Source organism: Psammomys obesus, unplaced genomic scaffold (assembly GCF_907164565.1).
Source record: "Psammomys obesus unplaced genomic scaffold, mPsaObe1.curated_primary_1811, whole genome shotgun sequence".
Lineage (NCBI taxonomy): Eukaryota > Metazoa > Chordata > Mammalia > Rodentia > Muridae > Psammomys > Psammomys obesus.
The window spans coordinates 14,412,300-14,430,605 of record NW_026585698.1 but is presented as its reverse complement, the minus strand read 5'-3'; the positions used below and the strand labels follow the sequence as shown (position 1 = coordinate 14,430,605).

Here is an 18,306-nt window from a genome sequence, read left to right as displayed (position 1 = left end):
CCCACAGTCATAGGGTTGAGTTTATTTTCATCCTTCTCTCTCTCTCTCTCTCTCTCTCTCTTTTTTTTCTTAAGCCATTAAGTTGAAAATAAGATCCAGAACTTGAGTGAACCCATGCCAGCTCCAGGGAGGAGGGGAAGGTTATGTTGGGTTAGGAGCTGCCCCCAGGCCACCCCCATCGCCAACCCGGACTGAGCTGTCCAGTGGCTGCCTAACGCCCACAACTTGAGTCTGTCTGAGCGGAGCATCAGCGGGGTTTGATGTTCACAGGAGGTTTGTTACCAGTACACACAGAGACCTGAGGGCATAATAACCTGTGCCCTGGGCCTGTCAACTTTTACAGTGTCCCTGTTTTCCAGACAGGCAAACAGAGGTCAGGACAGAAAGAACGTTTACATCTATGAGAGCTCTGGGAGCCCCCCATTAGCATCGCCACAGCCAGCCCTGTGGCTGACCTACTGTGCTTAAAGGTAGCTGCTCCCTGCGTGCCTGCCTAATGGGGACTCCTGATCTTCACCTTGGGGGGGCGGGGGACAGAAGGCTGCAGTGGGGAGGGTCCCAGCATCCTGTCTTCTTGCAACGGACAGCTCGTGCTGTTCTGTACTTCCTCCTATGCCAGAGCAGAATACAAAGTCAGAGGAGGGGCTGGGAGGTGAGGCTGCAGCTGCTCTGCTCACTGGGGGATGCTGTGCTGAGCCTGTGAACTCACCTATGCCTGCAGTTCTGCGAGGCTGATTGGCCAGAACCTGGTGGTTGTGGGGAATTGGACTGCTGTACATCTAGAACCAAGACTATCTTGGGCTAGCTTTAGTTCCTTTGCTAGTCACTCATTGCTTATCGCTGTACCTGGCCTAACAGGCTCTTGCTTAGCAGGTATAACCATTATAATGACTCTTCTCAGACTAACTTCCCCTGAACCCAAACGCTAAGGTTGGCACCAGACATCGTCTAAAACCAATGTGGGGCCCTAAGAACATCCAGTTTCACTAGAGGAGTCGCCCAAATCAGTGCCTTTGTGCCCAAGTGACCATTTTGCTTCCTCAGGTTGGCAGACTTTCCAGAGCTGGTTAGCCATTCCCTCACGGGGAACACTGGCTTGTGAAGAGTGGTTTCAGAGCATTGCTGTCAGAGCAGCAGAACCGGAGCATTTGCTTGTGAGCGCTTTTCTTCCGCGGCTCACCCGATTTCTCTAACTCCTCTCTCCTGCTCACTGCAACCTTGCCTCTCAGTTCAGCAATGCTACGAGCACGTAATCACCAAGAAACACTAACCCGAAGGCTCTAGGCCATCAGACTATGTGGGCAGCCTACTTTGTTTGAAATTTAGAAGCATCTAAAAGCCCAGGCATGGCGGTGCATGCCTCGAATCCTAGCACATGCACACAGGGCATACGGCGTGTCGTGGTGCACATGTGGGCATGTGAAGCTTTATACAGTCAGTTCTGGCCTTCTATCAGCAGTTCTGGGGATCTAACCCAGGCCATGAGGTTAGCATGGCAACCCGCTGAGCGGCCTTCAGGATCTCATGATTTAGTATAGTGGGTCTTAGCTCACTATGTAGATCAAGCCATCCTTGAACTCATGACAATTGTCTTACCTCTGCTTTCCCAACGCTGGGATTGCAGGCATGTGGCACCATGCTCAGCTTAGGGTATTTCTGTTTTAAATTCAAATTCCCGGAGCCAAGGGCAACAGAACTTCTTCCTACTAAGAAAAGGGAAAAATTAACTGGGCCCAACCAACTGTATCACTGTCAATATTAGGAATGTTAGGATATAGCAAATCCGTAGAGATAATGGCCAATTTATTATAACCATGTATTTTCTGTCACAGTATAGTTTATCCTAATCGCTATCTGCGCCTATAAATGTGGCTGAATGCCCCGAAGTATAGGACCTAACCACACCAGTCAATCATATAGATTCTAATTTGCAGGAGTATCTTGAACTCAAATTTCAGATGATGTACATGCTAGCTTGGAAGAGTCTGAGAAGCCCCATGGCAAACTGAGTCTTGGGCCTGCCGTGGGGTAACTTCTCCATCAATTCCTGTTAGGCCACCCAACACTTTGGGTTGGCCCCTCCTATCCAAATTATACAGAACAGCCAGTTTCCAATGACTGTGGCATTGATGGTGACATGTGTGTGTGTGTGTGTGTGTGTGTGTGTGTGTGTGTGTGTGTTTTAATTGGCCAAAGTCCAGAGTCCAAAGAGGCTTCATAGGAATTTTAGGTGCTGGACTATTTTTGTTGTTGTTGTGTGTGTGTTTGTTTCTTTGTTTGTTTTTAGACAGGGTTTCTCTATGTAGCCTTGGCTGCCCTAGACTCACTTTGTAGACCAGGCTGGCCTCAAACTCACAGAGATCCACTGGCCTCTGCCTTCCTGAGTGCTGGGATTACAGTGCTGGGATTCCTGAGTGCGTATGCCACCGCACCTGGCTCTGGACTAGGAATTTTAAGACAAGATAAATGTACTAAAAAACGAACAGACATACCCATTTAAAAAAATATTAATGTGGGCACTGGAGGTTCAGAAATTAAAGGTGCTTGTTTCCAAGCCTGATGACCCGAGTTTGAGCCCTAGAACCCACCTGCTGGGAGGGGAAAACAGATTCCCACAAGTTGTCCTATGACTCTACACACATACTGTGGCGCCTGAGTTAAAAAGGGCTTGCACAGCTGGACATAGTGGCACACGCCTATAATCCCAGCTCTCGGGGAGGCACAGGCAGGCGGATCTCTGTGAGTTCGAGGCCAGCGTGGTCTACAAAGTGAGTCCAGGGCAGCCAGGGCTACAAAGAGAAACCCTGTCTCAAAAACAAAGGGGGGAGGCTTGCACACGTGTGCGTGTGTGTGTATACACACACAGGTAAATAAATGTCAAAGACTGTTTTCTGCAGACCATGTAGTCTGTCGCCACCTGGCGACAGCCAGGCGCAGTGTAGGAAACCTTCAGTATTAAGCCAGGACCGGGTGGTGCCGGGGCGGGTCAGACCTAGCATGAGGCCACTCCTGGCAGACGTGAGCAGTCCTGGCAAGGCTTCTGCGCCTGGCTGGGGTGCGTTCCCAGTCTAGGTCCCCAGGCGGAGGTGCTGAGTAGCAGACGGGCTGCGAGAGGGACCGGGGAGAGCAAGGATGGGTACCGGTTGGGCACCGGTTGGGCTTACGGATTGTCGTTAATAGGAGCCGCTCTACTGTTCCTGCTGTGTGTCGGCTCTGGGCCACAACTGTTCTGTTTGATTTAGGAGCTGGTCAGGGTTCTTAGAGGAGTGGACCCTGGGCTTGCGGAAATAGATACAGCTATAGAGGGTACAGACGGATGTGGCTGACAGGGATAGTATCAGCAGACGGATTTCTGTGGCTGGGGCACTCTATCTTTCCCTGTCCTCAAAATAAGTGAAACCCCGCCCCTCCCTCCTCCCCCCCAGGATGTAGGAGGGGTCAGGAGCAGTTGGTGTCCATGAGCATCTCACCTACACTCGAGGGCCTTCTCCCTGGATAAAAATACCGGGTGAAGGTTCAGTCCTGGAAGCCGAGGGCTGGGAGTGGGGCTGGGGGGGGGGGGTCTTTGGACAGCCCTGTCCCTAGCTGGTGGGTTTGACCTCAACTTTCAGCGAAGCCTACCGAGTTTCCAGGCTGGACTTGGCATTCGGATAAGACCAGCTCCTATTTTTCCAGCAGGTTGTAGGCGGTATAGGTCATGTGCTTGACCTCTTGACCTCAATGCTTTGCCGGGTTGCTGGAGAGACAGCTGTGACTCCACCCATAAACCGTCAGTTAATGTTTGCTGAGACCGAACCTTGCACTTCCTGGTGAAAAGCTGAGAAAAGAGGGCTTGCACACATCAGACCCATCAGCCCGAGTTGACACTGTGGGCTGGGTGCCCAAGAAATATCTCGGGGAGAACCAAAGAAACCCGCTATCCCTACAGCAGTGATGGGTACACGGGAGTGTGAGAACCAGCTTATACCTGCCCCTCCCACGCTTCCTTCCACTTCATAGTCAGACCTTCTTACAACAGCCATAATGTAAGAATGTTCCTAGCTGTGGTTCTCCTCCTCCCTAACCTCCTTCGCTTCTTTCTCTGACTGTTTTTGGTGAACCAAGGTCACATGTAGCCTAGGCTGACCTTGAGCCGTTGCTTCCCCCTCCCCACTGCTCAGATTATAAGTGTCTGCCACCACGTCTGGCTTCCAACTTTAATGCCCCTACAAATAACGTTTATTTCTACTTAGGACAGCATGAGGATTTTACCTGTACTCTCCCTCTAATCCAGTTGGAGTTTTATTCTGTTATATACCAAGATTTATTTCTTCTCTGTTCACTGGATGATTGACATCTAAGTTGTTTCCGGTTTTTCTGTGCTACAAATTCAGGTGTGAAGAGCCTTCAGACATTGAAGTAACAGTTTCTCCAAAGCAGACCAAAGACCTGCTGAGGGTTGCTGATCCAGAGCTATTTACAACTTGAATTTGCCAACACCCAGACTTCTCTCCTGAGTTGCTGTACCAACTTAGGTTTTCATGGTCAGCAGAGCAGCAGCAATTTTAGCCAGTCACCACTGTTGGCATAAAAACCACAGTTCTCACCTTCAGAGGAAATTAGGGAGAGTTTATTCTGCAGCCAAATATGAGCAGCATGGTCGGGGAACACAAGACAAATTCAGGCTTGCATAGGTTACAGGAGACTTTGCTAGTTACAGAACAAAGAAAATAATAAATCAAAGGACTTCCTGTCATGGGGGCTACAGGTCGGACGTTAGAGCATAGTAGGGGAAATTCTACTGTAGGCTCCAGATAGTAGCTGACAACAGCCTGAGGTTTTGGACTGTCAAAGGCTAGTGCTCTGCCAAGAATACGTTTTAAGATGTTAGTTCAGACATGGGATAGACAATGAAGCCTTTTAGACACACTTAAAGAGCCAAAGAAAATTTGGCTCTGGTTTGCAAGGTTTTGACTCCATAATCTCCAAGTTCAGTCATTTGGCCTCGTAAAATCTTTAACACACATGTGCCCCACCCCCGTTCTTCTGGGCGCTTCAGTTCATATCACTAACACTCGGCACTATCAGGATGCAACTTCATTTGATGAGGGCTTAATCGTGGCTGTGTTGTTGTGATTTTAACCTGCAGGTCCTGGTTGCCAGTATATGTAAGTCTTTTTTGTGTGGCAATAATGTAGCTGGGTATTGAGTTAGATGTAAGGAGGGGCTTAGCAGTATATTGCTGCCCTCCTGATGCCATGCCACCGCATGCTATGTTGAATCAGCACAATGGAAAGGACCAGATGGAGGATAGAGGATAAGACCAGTTATCCTTACAGCCTGGGCTCAAGATGACTAGTGTTGGGGGTTGGTCTGATGCTTGTATTTTGATGCTAATTACTGGCCCTCAAGATCTGGTTACTGCCTGTTCTTATTCTGTAAACCTGCCTAATACATCATTCCTGATTGGTTGATTAAAAGGCCTACAAGCTTTGGGTTCAGGAGAATCCCAGGAAACAGAGAGAAAGACAGGAAGAAAGGAGGAAGGAGGATGCTAGGATGGGTTAGCATGGAGGAGGAACCATATGGGCCAGGAGGAAGGACTCCAAGGATGATATGGATGGAGAAAATACCAAGATAAAAAATGTAAGCAAGTATTAATAAGATTATGGACAGAAGGTAGCCCAAACAGGAATGGTTAAGGTAGATGGCATTGGATGGAGGCTGGAAGGTGGATGGTGAGATTATTGAGACAGCGTTAAGTGGAATGTCTGCCCCGCCCAAGGTAAATTAGGCAATTATAAAACTAACAGGTGTCTGTGTTTTATTGAGTGTGATAGCGGGTTAAATAATGCCGCTGTAATAATTATAGGGCTAAGAATAATAAACATTATATAGCCTGTCACCGATTTATTAAACACAACAGACCTGGCTGAGGCAGTTTCTCATGTATCCCAGGCTGGCCTTGGTATGTAGCAGGGGAAGACCTTGAACTCCTGATCCTCCAGATGCCCTCACTCCTCACCCCCAAGAGTGCACCACCACATCCAGCTTGCTTATAAAATGGGGCCTTGCTGTGCATCCCAGACTGCCCTTGAACTCGGTGCCCTCTTGCCACCACACTGTCTTCCCAGTTCTAGAATCACAGGATACCATCATTCTAAGCTCTATTTAATCCACTCTTTCCACGAGCATTTATTTGCATGCCAGCTTCACTGTAGACTCGAAAGACTGAGGAGGGAATAGAGATTCCATGGTAGGCCCCAATCCGATTCTGTACTTGCCTCTCATGAGCTATCCCCAACTGTTGAAACTGAGACTCTCCTGAGCGCCCAGGCTTTCCCTGAGTTTTTAGATGCCATTAAAGAAACTATTCTATTAAAAGAAAAGAAAAAAAAGGACTGATCGCCATTAAGGCATCATTAATGAAGACTTTCTCCAAGGGGAACCATGGCAACAGGTGTAGGGACCGCTGCAGGAGAGACTGGCCCCACACCTGAATCCACCACCCTCCATCACTTCCTGCAGGGAAGCCCAAGATTAACATTCATCTCCAACCAAAGGGTGTCCAGGTTTTCTGCATGCACTGTCTTTCCTAACCACATGGCTTCCAGTCACAAGCGTGCAGCCTCAGTTCGGGAGTATGGTACTCTATGGAGGCTGGGCGACCTGTATGCAGCCTGGCCTGTGCCTGGGGTTCTGCCAAGTCATTTTGTCTATGTGGGGCCAATTCCCAGTCTGAACAGTGAAGAGAATAATAAAGCAATAGTCCGATAAAATACAGCTGTCCTCAAGTAGCCACAGGAGATTGGTGCCAGGACCCAGCATGAACCCTGAAACCTGTACATGCTCCAGTCGTTTATAAAATGCTGTGATTTTCGCATAGAGCCTACACACATTCTCTTGTAGAGCTTAAGTCATCTTTAGGTTACTTCCAACACCCTAATGACAATGTGCGTGCGGCGTGAAGAGTCGTTATGGGAAAGAATGACAGGCGTGTTGGTGTGATCACTTTCTCTAGGATTCCAGTCTGCAGTTAATTGAACTCATGGATTCAGGCCTTGCGAATACAAGAGATTACCACTCCCAAGAGCTTGCCCAGACAGAGCCTCCTAGAACCACAAGACACATTGAGTCATTTCAGACACAACAAAGGACAATCCACAAAGGACTGAGGGAGGCGCAAAGAATACAGACGAGGCAGTCACGCAGTCATGAAAACTAACCAGCCTTGTCACCCCTTCTCACTGTATAACGGGCCATATGACAAAGATTCCACGAGAGGAACTTTGTTGTGTTCACCTTTGCCCAGAACCAATGGCAAAGCCAGTCAGCTAGGGACTAGACAGGAATATGCCCAGGACAGAAGCAGGGTGTGGACAGCTAGTAGCAGAGTTGGAGGACATGTAACTAGAACTGTATTGGGTCCTTGTCCCTCATTTCTGACACTGAGCTGTTTAAAGCCCCTGGAATTTCCTGAGTGATGGGACCATCTTTTGTTATTTGGAAGCAGCCCATTCTGATCATACTTGAGTTTCTGCTAGTGCTGTGAATTAGGAACCCCTAGGCAGCCGCAGAATGGAGCCAGTCTGAGGAAAGGCCGAGTGATGGGGGTCAGAATTTTCCCCAACCCCTGACCTCTGGGAAGGAGAGGAAAGTGTACATTGAGCCCTATTAAAACAACACAACAGAAAACAAACACTCTTGAAGTAGGATGAGCCTATGATACCGTCATTCAGAGGCAGGAGGAATGAGACTCTAAGACCAGCTGTGCCATATAATTAGATACTGTCTTAAATCCCAAAGGAGGGGAGGGGGTGTTGTGCAGAGAAGAAGAGAGTAGGAGAGTTCTGCTTGTTGTTTAGTTTCTGAACAGTGAGATTTAATGAGCTTGCAGACTTGTGAACACAGTGAGGTGCTGGGAAGATCATGTGCCCAGAAAGGAGATGGAAGCTTCAGCCACCAGCCCGACTCCCAGAACCTTTGCCCGGTGCGTCTCTTTCAGCTGCTGTTCCTGATTTGTATCTTTATAATAAGCCAGTAAACAAAAGGAAAATGCCTTTTTGAGTTGTATAAGTTCCTCTAGTAAATTGTGCATGTGTGTGTGTGTGTGTGTGTGTATCACCAAGACCAGCTTTACAGCAACTTATTATACCCAAGGAGAGGATCATAGGAGTACCCAATTTATATAGCTGATGAGTAGAAATACAGCAGACCTGGGCTTGAATTTTTCATTTGAAATAGGGCCAGTCCTGTGGGACTGGGCCCTGCAGCTGGTAGAATTCAATGGCAACTCTGGGTAGACAAAATCAGGATTGGCTTACATTGCAGTGTTGACTTAGTCACTGTTCTAGTACTGTGAAGAGACACCATGACCAAGGCAGTTCTATAAGAGAAAGCATTACCTGGGAGCCAGCTTACAGTTTCAGAGGCTTAGTCCATTGTCATCATAGCAGGGAGCATAGCAGTGGAGCGGAGCCCTATGTGCTGATCTGCAGGCAGAGAGACAGAGATCAGACCTGGCATGATGGGCTTTTGAAACCTCAAAGCCTACCCCAAGTGACACACTTCCTCCAACAAGGCCATATGCCCTAATCTTTGCAATCCTTTCAAACAGTTCCACTCCTTGGTGACTAAGCATTCAAATACATGAGCCTACGGGGGCCAATCTTATTCAAATCACCACAACTATAGCTGGTCGGTGTGGAGACAGCTTTACTCAGAATGTTTTTCAGATGTAGTATGTGTGAGTGTAAAGGAGCAGCAGCATCCGGAGTAGCTCAACTAGAAATGGCTGTGCTCTAAGCCTGTGGTTCTCAACCTTGCTAAGGCTGGGACGCTTTAATACAGTGCCTCATGTTGCGGTGACGCCCAACCATAAAATTATTCTGTTGCTCTTTCATAACTGTAATTTTGTTACTATTATGATTTGTAAGGTAAATATGTGATATTCAGGATAATATCTGATATATATTTGACCCCTGAGGTGGTCACAACCCAGAGGTTGAAAACTGCTGCCTTAGGCTTTCGGAGATACTGAAAGTGAAAACATTCAAGCACATAGGAGGAGCTCAGGAGGAGCTTGCTGCCTTGTGGAAAGCCTCATTGGTCTGGCATTTTGGTGTTTACTCAATACAAGACCCTGGAGAAAGTATATCATGTCCAGCACCTCTGTTCAACCTCAGGTGGCTAACTGGCAGCTCTGTTCACAGTACGTTCAGGGATTCACCCACAGAACATAGTTCTGCTTGTGTGGTCTCTCACTGTGTTTCGATATCCTCTGGGAGGGCTCTTGGGAGCTCGGCTGACAGGACCCACGCCATCATACTGGGAAGGTACGGCTTCCTGTGTATTTCCTGAGTGCTCTTCAGTGATGGGCACGCAGTGTGCAGGCTGAGGAATGGAGGATACAGGAGACGGGGTACAGGCTCTGGGCCCAGGTCTGCTCCTCAGCGTCTTCTTTGTAGATCTACCTCGAGAGTCATATTTTCAAGGAAACGTGGTAGAGGAAGGGGTTTAGCACAGCAAAGGAAGGAGAATGCCTGGTTTCTAGTTCTATGTGTGAACAAGAATTCCTGAAAAGAAGCTGTGTCTGGCTGTGAACAAAAAACCACTGGGAGGAGTCTGTGTCAGCAGAGACACAGACAGACTGATTGGAATCAGTACTGTGGGGAGACTGGTATTTTGTAGGTTCAGAGGCTAATTGCTTTATCTAAGTTTAGCCTCTGGAACAGCCTTTCCTGGCCCCATTCTGTTGTCTAAACTAATACCTCATGATAATAACTACACTCTCTTAGAAGCTATTAACTTAGAACAAATGACTGTGATAAGTAAAAACCTCTTAGAAGCTATTAACAGCAGAACTTAGCTTCCACCCATCCAGGAGCTAAGAACGTCATCCGATAGCATCTTGGGCCTTCAGAATTCACACCCCCATCTCATTATTGCCATCTCATTGGCATTAGCTCCTCTGGTGTACTCACCAATGTGTTTTAAAGTTGCCTTGATTTATGACTTTCTTTGTTCTGTAAAACTATAAAAACTTCATGAAACTGTCTCCATGTTGGAACATGGAAATTGGGGTAACCTAGATCTATCTTCTGGGGCCATGGGGAGTCAGAATGGCTCCAGAATAAACTATCTCTTATTTCCTTTATGATGAGAGCTGGTTTTTAAAAAGCAAAAGCAAAAACAAAACAAAACAACATTCGAGCTGTTGGCCAGGCAGTGGTGGTGAACACCTTTAATCCCAGTACTCGGGAAGCAGAGGTAGGTGGATCTCTTGAGTTCAAGACTAGCCTGGTCTACAGAGTGAGTTCCAGGACAGCCACAGCTGTTACACAGAAAAACCCCCTCTCAGAAAACAACAACAAAATGAGAGCGGTAGGGTTTACATCGACACGTCTGAGGTGTTTGTGCTTAAGCAAACGTTTCTCTCCAGACCAGTTTTCTCTCTGTGTTGGCAATGCAGTTCTTGGTTTGCAAGCAACAGAGACTGATTCTCACATAATAGAATGTGTTATAACTGGGCCTAGAGAGATGGCTCAGCAGTTAACAGCACTGGCTGTTCTTGCAGAGAACGTGAGTTCAGTTCTCAGCAACCACATAGTGGCTCACAGCCTTTTGTAACTCCAGTACCAGAGGATCTGACACCCCCTTCTGGCCTCAGAGGGTACCCAGCACACACGTGGTGCACAGACATAAATGCAGGCAAAACACTTTTATTGTGATTTTTTTTTTTTTTTTTTTTTTTATAGAATTAACCAGCTGAACTCAGTTTAGATGATCCCAGTTTTATTGGCAACATTCAGAGCATCTCTGTGAGAAGCCAGCCGAACACATGCCTTTAGCCACATCAGTGTCAAAGTTGCTTTTTGATCTGGCGCTTGTAAGCCCCGACATACCTGATGATGAGCACAAGTGTGATAAGGTCTTGAGTCTTTTTCACGGCTGACTCTGTGGTTGGGATGGGGGGGGGGGTGGCCCTGGGTCCTGATGACGGTGGAATGGTCAAGCTTCTTTCTTCCCGGCATGCTTTTGAGAGGGTATTTGTGCTGCCTCCAGAGCCACAAGGGAGGAAGTGCAGATCTTCCCCTGTGACTGGGGCGCCTCTCTCGGCACGGGCACCGCCTTCTTGGCTTCAGTCTTGGGATGAGCAGGAGCTTCTTCCTTCTTGACCTTCAGCACCATCGTCGTGAAAAGTTTCTGATGCTTGTTCCGTTCACATAATATTAAAAGGTAAAATAAAATAAATTACTATAACTGGAAAGATTGAGACATCTTATAAAATGGGCAGGAGGGGGGGGGATGCCTAAAGCCAAGTTCCATAATCTCTCCCAGCAGTGCCACCAACCAGGGACCAAGTGTTCAAATACAAAAACGAGCGTCTAGGGCATTTCTCATTCCAATCTGCCACCACTTAGTATGTTACTCTTTCTAGAACAAAATATTTAAGAGTAGAGATTTTATAAAGAACCTAGTGAGAAGGCCCCAATCTGTTTGGCTCGTCTGACTCCATGACAGGCTTCATTTTCAACTTTGCCTCACTAGGCCTGAGTGTCTGTTCTTCGGAACATAGAAAAACAGTTTCTGGAAAAATGGCAGCTCTCAGGCAACCAATCAGCGTAAAGGTTAACTCATGGAGTTGAGCAATGATTCAGTAAACCTGAGGAAAAGTCCTTAGCAACTCTGGTAAGTTCCTAACAGTTTTGCCAATCCTAAATCCCCCTACCTCCTGAGTCACTACTAACCAATCAAATGAAAGCTTACCTCCTTCTGGAAATCTTCCTACTTGCCTTTAAATTGAGCCTGCATGCTTACTTTGTAGACCCACTCTAAGGAATGGCGGCCCCAGCACGCTGGAAAATTTCTGCAGAATAAACACTCCTTGCTTAAGCATACTACTTGAATCTGGGGTCTTTCTCTGGTGATTCTTGGACTCTAACAATAGAAGCCAGGCAGTGGTGGCACACTCCTTTAGTCCTGGTGCTGGGGAGGCAGAGGTAGGCAGATTTCTTGAGTTCAAGTTCAGCCTGGTCTACAGAGTGAGTCCAGGATAGCCAAGGCTACACAAAGAAACCCTGTCTCGAAAAACAAACAGGCAAACAAAACAACAAAAGAAAGAAAGAAAAAAATAACCTAGATTTGTTTTCTCATGATTCTATAGGCTAAGACTCCAAAATCAAGATCCTGGCAAATTCAGTGAGGATTACTCTTTCTGCTCCCAGGAGGGAGCTTATGGCCATGTGCCCAAATGGCAGAAAGGGTGAGGACTGTGTCTTTACCTGGTGGACGGTGAAACAACAAAAGGCAAAGAGAAGTTAGGGTACAGCTCAGAAGCACAGCATGTGACTAGCATGCATGGGGCCTTAGGTTTGCTTCCCCTAACACCAGATAAATAAACAAATGGCAAAAAGGATCTCTAATTCCCTCCAGCCCTTTTCTATCAATGAGCCTGAGCCCCCATGGCTTACCTGCTCCTGAAGACCCCGCTTTTTTATGCTATTACACTGAGAATTATGTGTTCACATAAATTTTTATGAGGATACAAATATCCAAAGCATAGTACTAGCAGAGCGATGAGGACCCCCGGTGTTAGGTTAAATTATTGGGGTACTTATCTAAACCATGTGGGAGTAGGGGTACAGTTTCAAACAGAAGAGGGGCTCGCCCTGCCAAAAGGAAGGAGGCGATAGCTGCTGCTTGAACATTTAACGGTACCTGGCACTCTTTCCCTAGATGAATGGGAGAAAAGGGGTGGAAAATTCTAATTCAGTCCATGTGCCTGTTTCAATTACATCAGCTTGCTGCCTCATCCCCTGTGGCAGGAGTCCAGCTCAGCTCTACCCAGTAGTTAAGCGGAGCTAGCTTCTGAGTTGTTTCTTTCAGGTGTTTGCCACAGCAGCAGGAAGCTGCCAGAAACGGTTATGCAGGATAGCATAACCTAGGCAGCCCCTGCTGCAGAGTCCACAAGCATCTTCTGTTCTTGCTTCCATTCCCACTTTGTTTATGAACGGACTCAGCAACCTCTGAGAAAAGCAGCTGAATGTCATGCACAGAGAGAGAGTTGTCTGGCTGTGTGATTATGTAATCCCTTCTGCCATGGCCAGAGGCTCTGGTGAGCAGAAACAGAGGCCGGGCCGTGGGTCAGGTTCTGAGAGATCAGTTCGTTTACCCTTTCCTTACACTTCCTGAAACCAGTTTTTAGATACTACTTTGTTTAAATGAACAAAATTCCATTGCTATCAAGGAAAACCTTAAGTCCTTCAGTATTAAGTCATGGCCCTGCAGATGCAGTTGACCTACTGTGAAAACTCTGGGTCCACTTGGGGCAGGTTTGCTACATGCCTCTTCTCGTCAGTGACAAGAATACCATGGGGCATGCTGAGCCTTGGCAGAGAAGTGTTAGATGGCACCCAGGCCATGAAGGGTGCAGGTTCAGCTGGTTTCCTCACAACCTGGCAGGGCCTAGCAACAAAGCCAGGAGTGCTTTCTTGCTGAAGAAATTCACTGAAGTTAGGCTTTCCTAACTGCCACCAAAATGCCAAGTATCAGAGAACTTTAAACTTGGCCTTGGACCCACTGGTGGATGGAACCTTTGTTAAGCTCGACTCGAGATGCCACGTCTTCAAAACCACCTGCTTCCCTAGGTGTAGTGGCATATGTCTTTAACCCCAGCACTGGGCAGGTAGATCTCTTGAGTTTCGAGGCCAGTCTGGTCTATACAGAGAATTCCAGGAGAGCCAGGGTGACACAGAGACCCTGTCTTCAAAGAAGCAATAACAAAATCGCCCAGTACCCAGAGCATGGGCTGTGAGTTGTGAGCGCTCAGCAATTAGGATGGCCATGCAAGATTTGTCCTTTGAATAGGTTCGGTTTATTCACAGAAATGATATCATGCTAATATAAAAATTAAACAGACACCACACCAGGTGGGAAACAGTCAGTTGAATGGAAAACGCTGCTGCTCTCCTGAAAACTCTTCTCCCACGAGGATGCCTTGGAGGCTTGCAAGCTCTACCCACATCTGCCACAAAGTCCTTCAGCGCTGGAGGACGGCACTGGTGGAGACTGAGAAGGTCCCAACAGCCAGCTTTTGCTCTATGTTACCGTGTGGGGCAGTTCTGTGTCCCCACAGGCTGTGGAGGTGTCGAGTGCAGCCTGGGGCAGTGGGCTGCGGTGAGGGGCTGTGAAGGTTGCTGATTTGAGAAGTATTTTCTCAGAGAAGTCCAGAGGGGCAAAGCAGGGAGGGGAGGGGGTCTCGTTGGCACTTAGTGCCAGGCTCCAGGCTGAGGGTGGTGAGGGAGGCATCGTAGTGATCTCTGTTAGTAATTGATGTCCCCTGGTATGCACGTGTCCAGGTGTAAGCTTGAACATCCAGCCCACCTACCTAGGAGAGAGTGCCCTCAAGGAGCCATGGTATGCCATTACCGTGGTATGCCATTACCTCAACTGTCTTCATGTCCCTGGAGATCGTTATGAGGGATCAGTAGTTAGACTCAGGTGAGCTCCCCTTCCCTGTCTTTTTGAGGATGCCAATAAAACCTTCTTCACGCCTACAATTCTGTCCTACCTACCAGGGGAATTGAGGCATTGCTTTTTATTTTTTTCCCCCACAAAGCTATTAGAAGCCTGACACATCAATGTGTCTGATACAGGAAGGGCATCAATCAAACACACGGCATGTAAGCCGCCTTCTCTGAGGACAGGGAATCAAAAATAGGGCACATCAGAGAGGAGAGCAAAAAGGTGGACTTTGAGAGGGCAGTATGTCCTAATACTCGAAGGAGGATGAAGAGAACAGGACCCGTGTGTGTGTGTGTGTGTGTGTGTGTGTGTGTGTGTGTGTGTGTGAGTGTGTGTGTGTGTGCATGCGCACTTCTCCATAATTCCCTCTCCTTCCTGCAGTGGCCAGCTGGGTGGAACGAATGCTGATATCCAGGCCTGGCTGGGTAGGTGGAAGCACAGGGCTTTGGGACCCTCTGTGGGCAGGGAGGCCCGTAGGCAGGAGGCCTGGGGGAAGGTGTCGATGCTGAGGTACAGAGGCATCACACTGCCTGCCCTGTCCTCCGCCTCTCTGAGGAGCTCCTGGGTGGCCCGCAAGCCTGGCCTCTGCTGTCGGCCCAGCCTCCCGGTACCTGGAGCGCTCCAGCTTGCCCCTCCGCTTTACTTCTGCACTTCTTCCTCACTGACCGTGGAAACACTGCAACCTGCCTGGCAGGTGATTTGGGGTCCCCAAGTCACCCTTTATCTAGAGGTACATGTCACCAGAGTCTCTGGGTCCTCATTTCTTGACTTTTGTTATTTATTATTAGTATTATTTTTTTTTTAAAGCTGGACATGGTGGTGCACCCCTTTAATCTCAGCACTCAAGAGGCAGAAGCAGGTTGACTCTGTGAGTTTGAGGCCAGCCTGGTCTACATAGTGAGTTCCTGGACAGAGCTACATAGTAATACTCTATCTAAAAAAGGAAAAGAAAAGAAAAGCTGTTTCTCTCTTTTCACTTCAACTCCATATGATCTATACATCCCTTCAAAATACTTTATCAAGTAAATAGTTTTGATTATAGGGCAATAGGATGAACCAGACACAGCTATTTCTAGGCCGGAAGCCCAGGGAGGAACTGAGACACACAAACTGAATTTGCCTGATGCCAACAATTACTCTGGTTATCGTTTTGTTTTGTTTTTTAAGCAGGGTGTTGCTCTATAGCCCAGCTTGTCCACAAAGTCGCCATCCTCCTGCCTCTGCCTTTTGAATGCTGGGATTGCAGGCATTCCAAAATCTCTGGCTTAAAATAACAATCATTTACTGTATCTTTTATCCATTTACAGGGCTGGCTGTGTGATCTGCTGATGTCAGCTGTGTGTTCATGGCACTAGGGGTCATGGCCGGTCAAGCCTGGGCTGGGACAAGGCAGTGATGCAGAAACAGCTGTCCTTTCCCTTATGATTCAGATCAGTTATAGAAATGTACCTGAGTGGTGATGGCAGAGGCATGAGAAACCACACCCAGAGCACAGTGCTTTCTTATGGTCTTGGTTGTGAGCCTAGCCTTTGACTGCTGGGCCATCTCTCCAGCCCGGAGCACAGTGCTTTTCTAAACCTCTGCTTCATTAACAGTCAGCTGGCCAAAGGGACTTGTGCTCCTGAGTCCAACAGTAGGAGTGGACAAACCAAAGACACATCCAGTTAGGCGAAGCTATAAAGGCACTCCACCCCATTCGCCACCACCCCACTGTCACACGTCTCTGCCCTGTGCAGAGCGTGTTTCCCTAGGCAACCGCTGCCCTGCTTTCTGGCAGTATCAGATAGGACTGTTTTAGAATTTGGTATGATCCATTTTCTACAGTACTTTTATGTCTGGCTTTGCCTCAGGTGAACTTTTGAGACCTAGGTGCATGCATATTACACATACTCACTTTGGGTTCCTTTGTGAACATTTTCCATGTATGGAGACCGGAGCTTTTTTAGCCTGTTCCCTATGGGTGGGTGGATATTTGAGTTGTTTCTAATTCTTAAAGTTGCCATCGCCACTCCTACACCAAATGTTGTAGAAACACGTTTCATTTCTTGAGTGTCTTTGTTGCGGCAACGTAGCAGAATGCCACAGGCTGGGTGACTTCTAAACAGAAGTTTCTCACAGTCCCGGAGGGATGGCAAGTCTGGAGTCATGACAGCAGCAAATTTAATGTCCTGGTTTGCACACAACCATCCTGCTATAACCTCACATGGCAACAGGGATGCGGGAGAGACTCTTAGGCCTCTATTCTAAGGACATTAGTCCTGTTCATAAGGGCTCTGCCCTTGTCACCTCCAGAAGGCCCAGCCTCCAGAGATCAATCCAAATAGCATTAAATGTCTCCAAAGAATAGTGATGCTCCCTGAAGAGCAGTGTAGAGAGACTTCTACAGTAAATGATGGGTGTGTTCCAGACAGCCAGGGAAGGAGAAACTGGTTTTTGTTTGGGTTTATAGTTGTTTGCGTCCTTGTTTTGACAGGATCTCTGTGTAGCCCAGGTTAGGGTTGAACTCTAAGGTCCTTCTGCACTGACCTCCAGAATGTGGGGGTTGATAAGAATGTCTTATCATACCTGTGTCCTCCTCTGTCATAACTATCTGGATCTCACTGTGCCCACAAAAATGATTTATTTATTTTTATCCTAATCTCATTAACTTTCATATGGGGATGAGGTATCAGCAAACAAAATGGGGAGCTGGACTTCAAAGAGAAGTTTTTTAAAGAAAGGAGGAAACCTGCCTGTGCTGCTTATATACAGAGTTTATCTTGCTGTAAAAGTGTTCTGACAGAACATCTTGTCAAGCTGCAATCTTTTTATTATTATTGGTTTTTCAAGCCCTGACTGTCCTGGAACTTGCTGTGTACACCAGGCTGGCCTTGAACTCACGGAGATCCATCTGCATCTGCCTCCCAAGTACTGAGATTACTGCCACCACCACCCAACTAGTGAGCTGCAATCTTAAAGAATACTAAAGATCAAAGTTGTTCCAGAAATCTGTGCATACTTAGTGGATATCTGAAGCATTGGGGTTTGAGAGAATGAAACTGATACCTTTTGGCCTCATGATCTAATCACCCAGCCCCCCCAAAAAATATCATTTTGCAGATCAATTGAAACAAATATTTCCAAAGAACAGTGAGGCCAATGACCAGAGTCAGTCCTTGTGATTGGGAATCAAATGCCCTTGTAAAAGAGACTTAAGAGAGAAAATACCTGGGCTAAATCAGCATGAAAAGGAAACAGGCAGTACAGTATCACCAAGGAAAAGGTCCTAGTTAGGGTTCTGTTGCTGTGAAGAGACACCATGACCATGTCATTGCTTGATAAGGAAAGCATTTAACTGGGGCTGCCTTACAGTTCAGAGGTTCAGTCCATCAACGTCATGGCTGGAAGCACGGTGCGGTGGGAACAGAAATGGTGCAGGAGAAGGCACTGAGGGTTCTACGTCTGGATCCGCAGGCAACAGAAGGAGAACCGCCTACTGGGCGTGGCTTGAGCATCTGAGACCGTAAAGCCCCAGTGACGTAATTCCTCCAGCAAAGCCCACATCTACTCCAACGAGATCACACCCAATAGTGCCACTCCCTATGGGCCTATGGGGGTAATTTTCATTCCGACCACCACAGGTGCCTACCTTAAGACAGTCAGGAAGCGAAGGAGAGGAGGAGGCCGTGGTCCCAAGACTCCTTTCAAAGGCGCACCCCCTTGTGATCGTTCTCCCATTAGGCCCCGCCTCTCAAAGGCTTCATCACCTCCTCCTTTGCATGGGGGTGGGAGGGCACTTATCTGAACCACGGCAGACCTTTT

At 47.6% G+C, this 18,306-nt stretch overlaps 1 long non-coding RNA gene across 2 annotated transcripts; it reads right to left on the bottom strand.

Annotated features, from left to right (window-relative positions):
* On the bottom strand, positions 1-18,306 carry LOC129670449 (uncharacterized). 2 transcript variants are annotated; one of them, XR_008719210.1, is made up of 7 exons: positions 18,134-18,306; positions 10,884-11,190; positions 8,385-8,471; positions 4,252-4,558; positions 3,622-3,817; positions 1,597-1,706; positions 1-610 (listed from the first exon to the last, which is right to left on the bottom strand). It is a non-coding gene; the product is annotated as an uncharacterized LOC129670449 (long non-coding RNA). The 2 variants fall into 2 exon arrangements; XR_008719209.1 differs by having other exon boundaries at positions 1,597-1,703.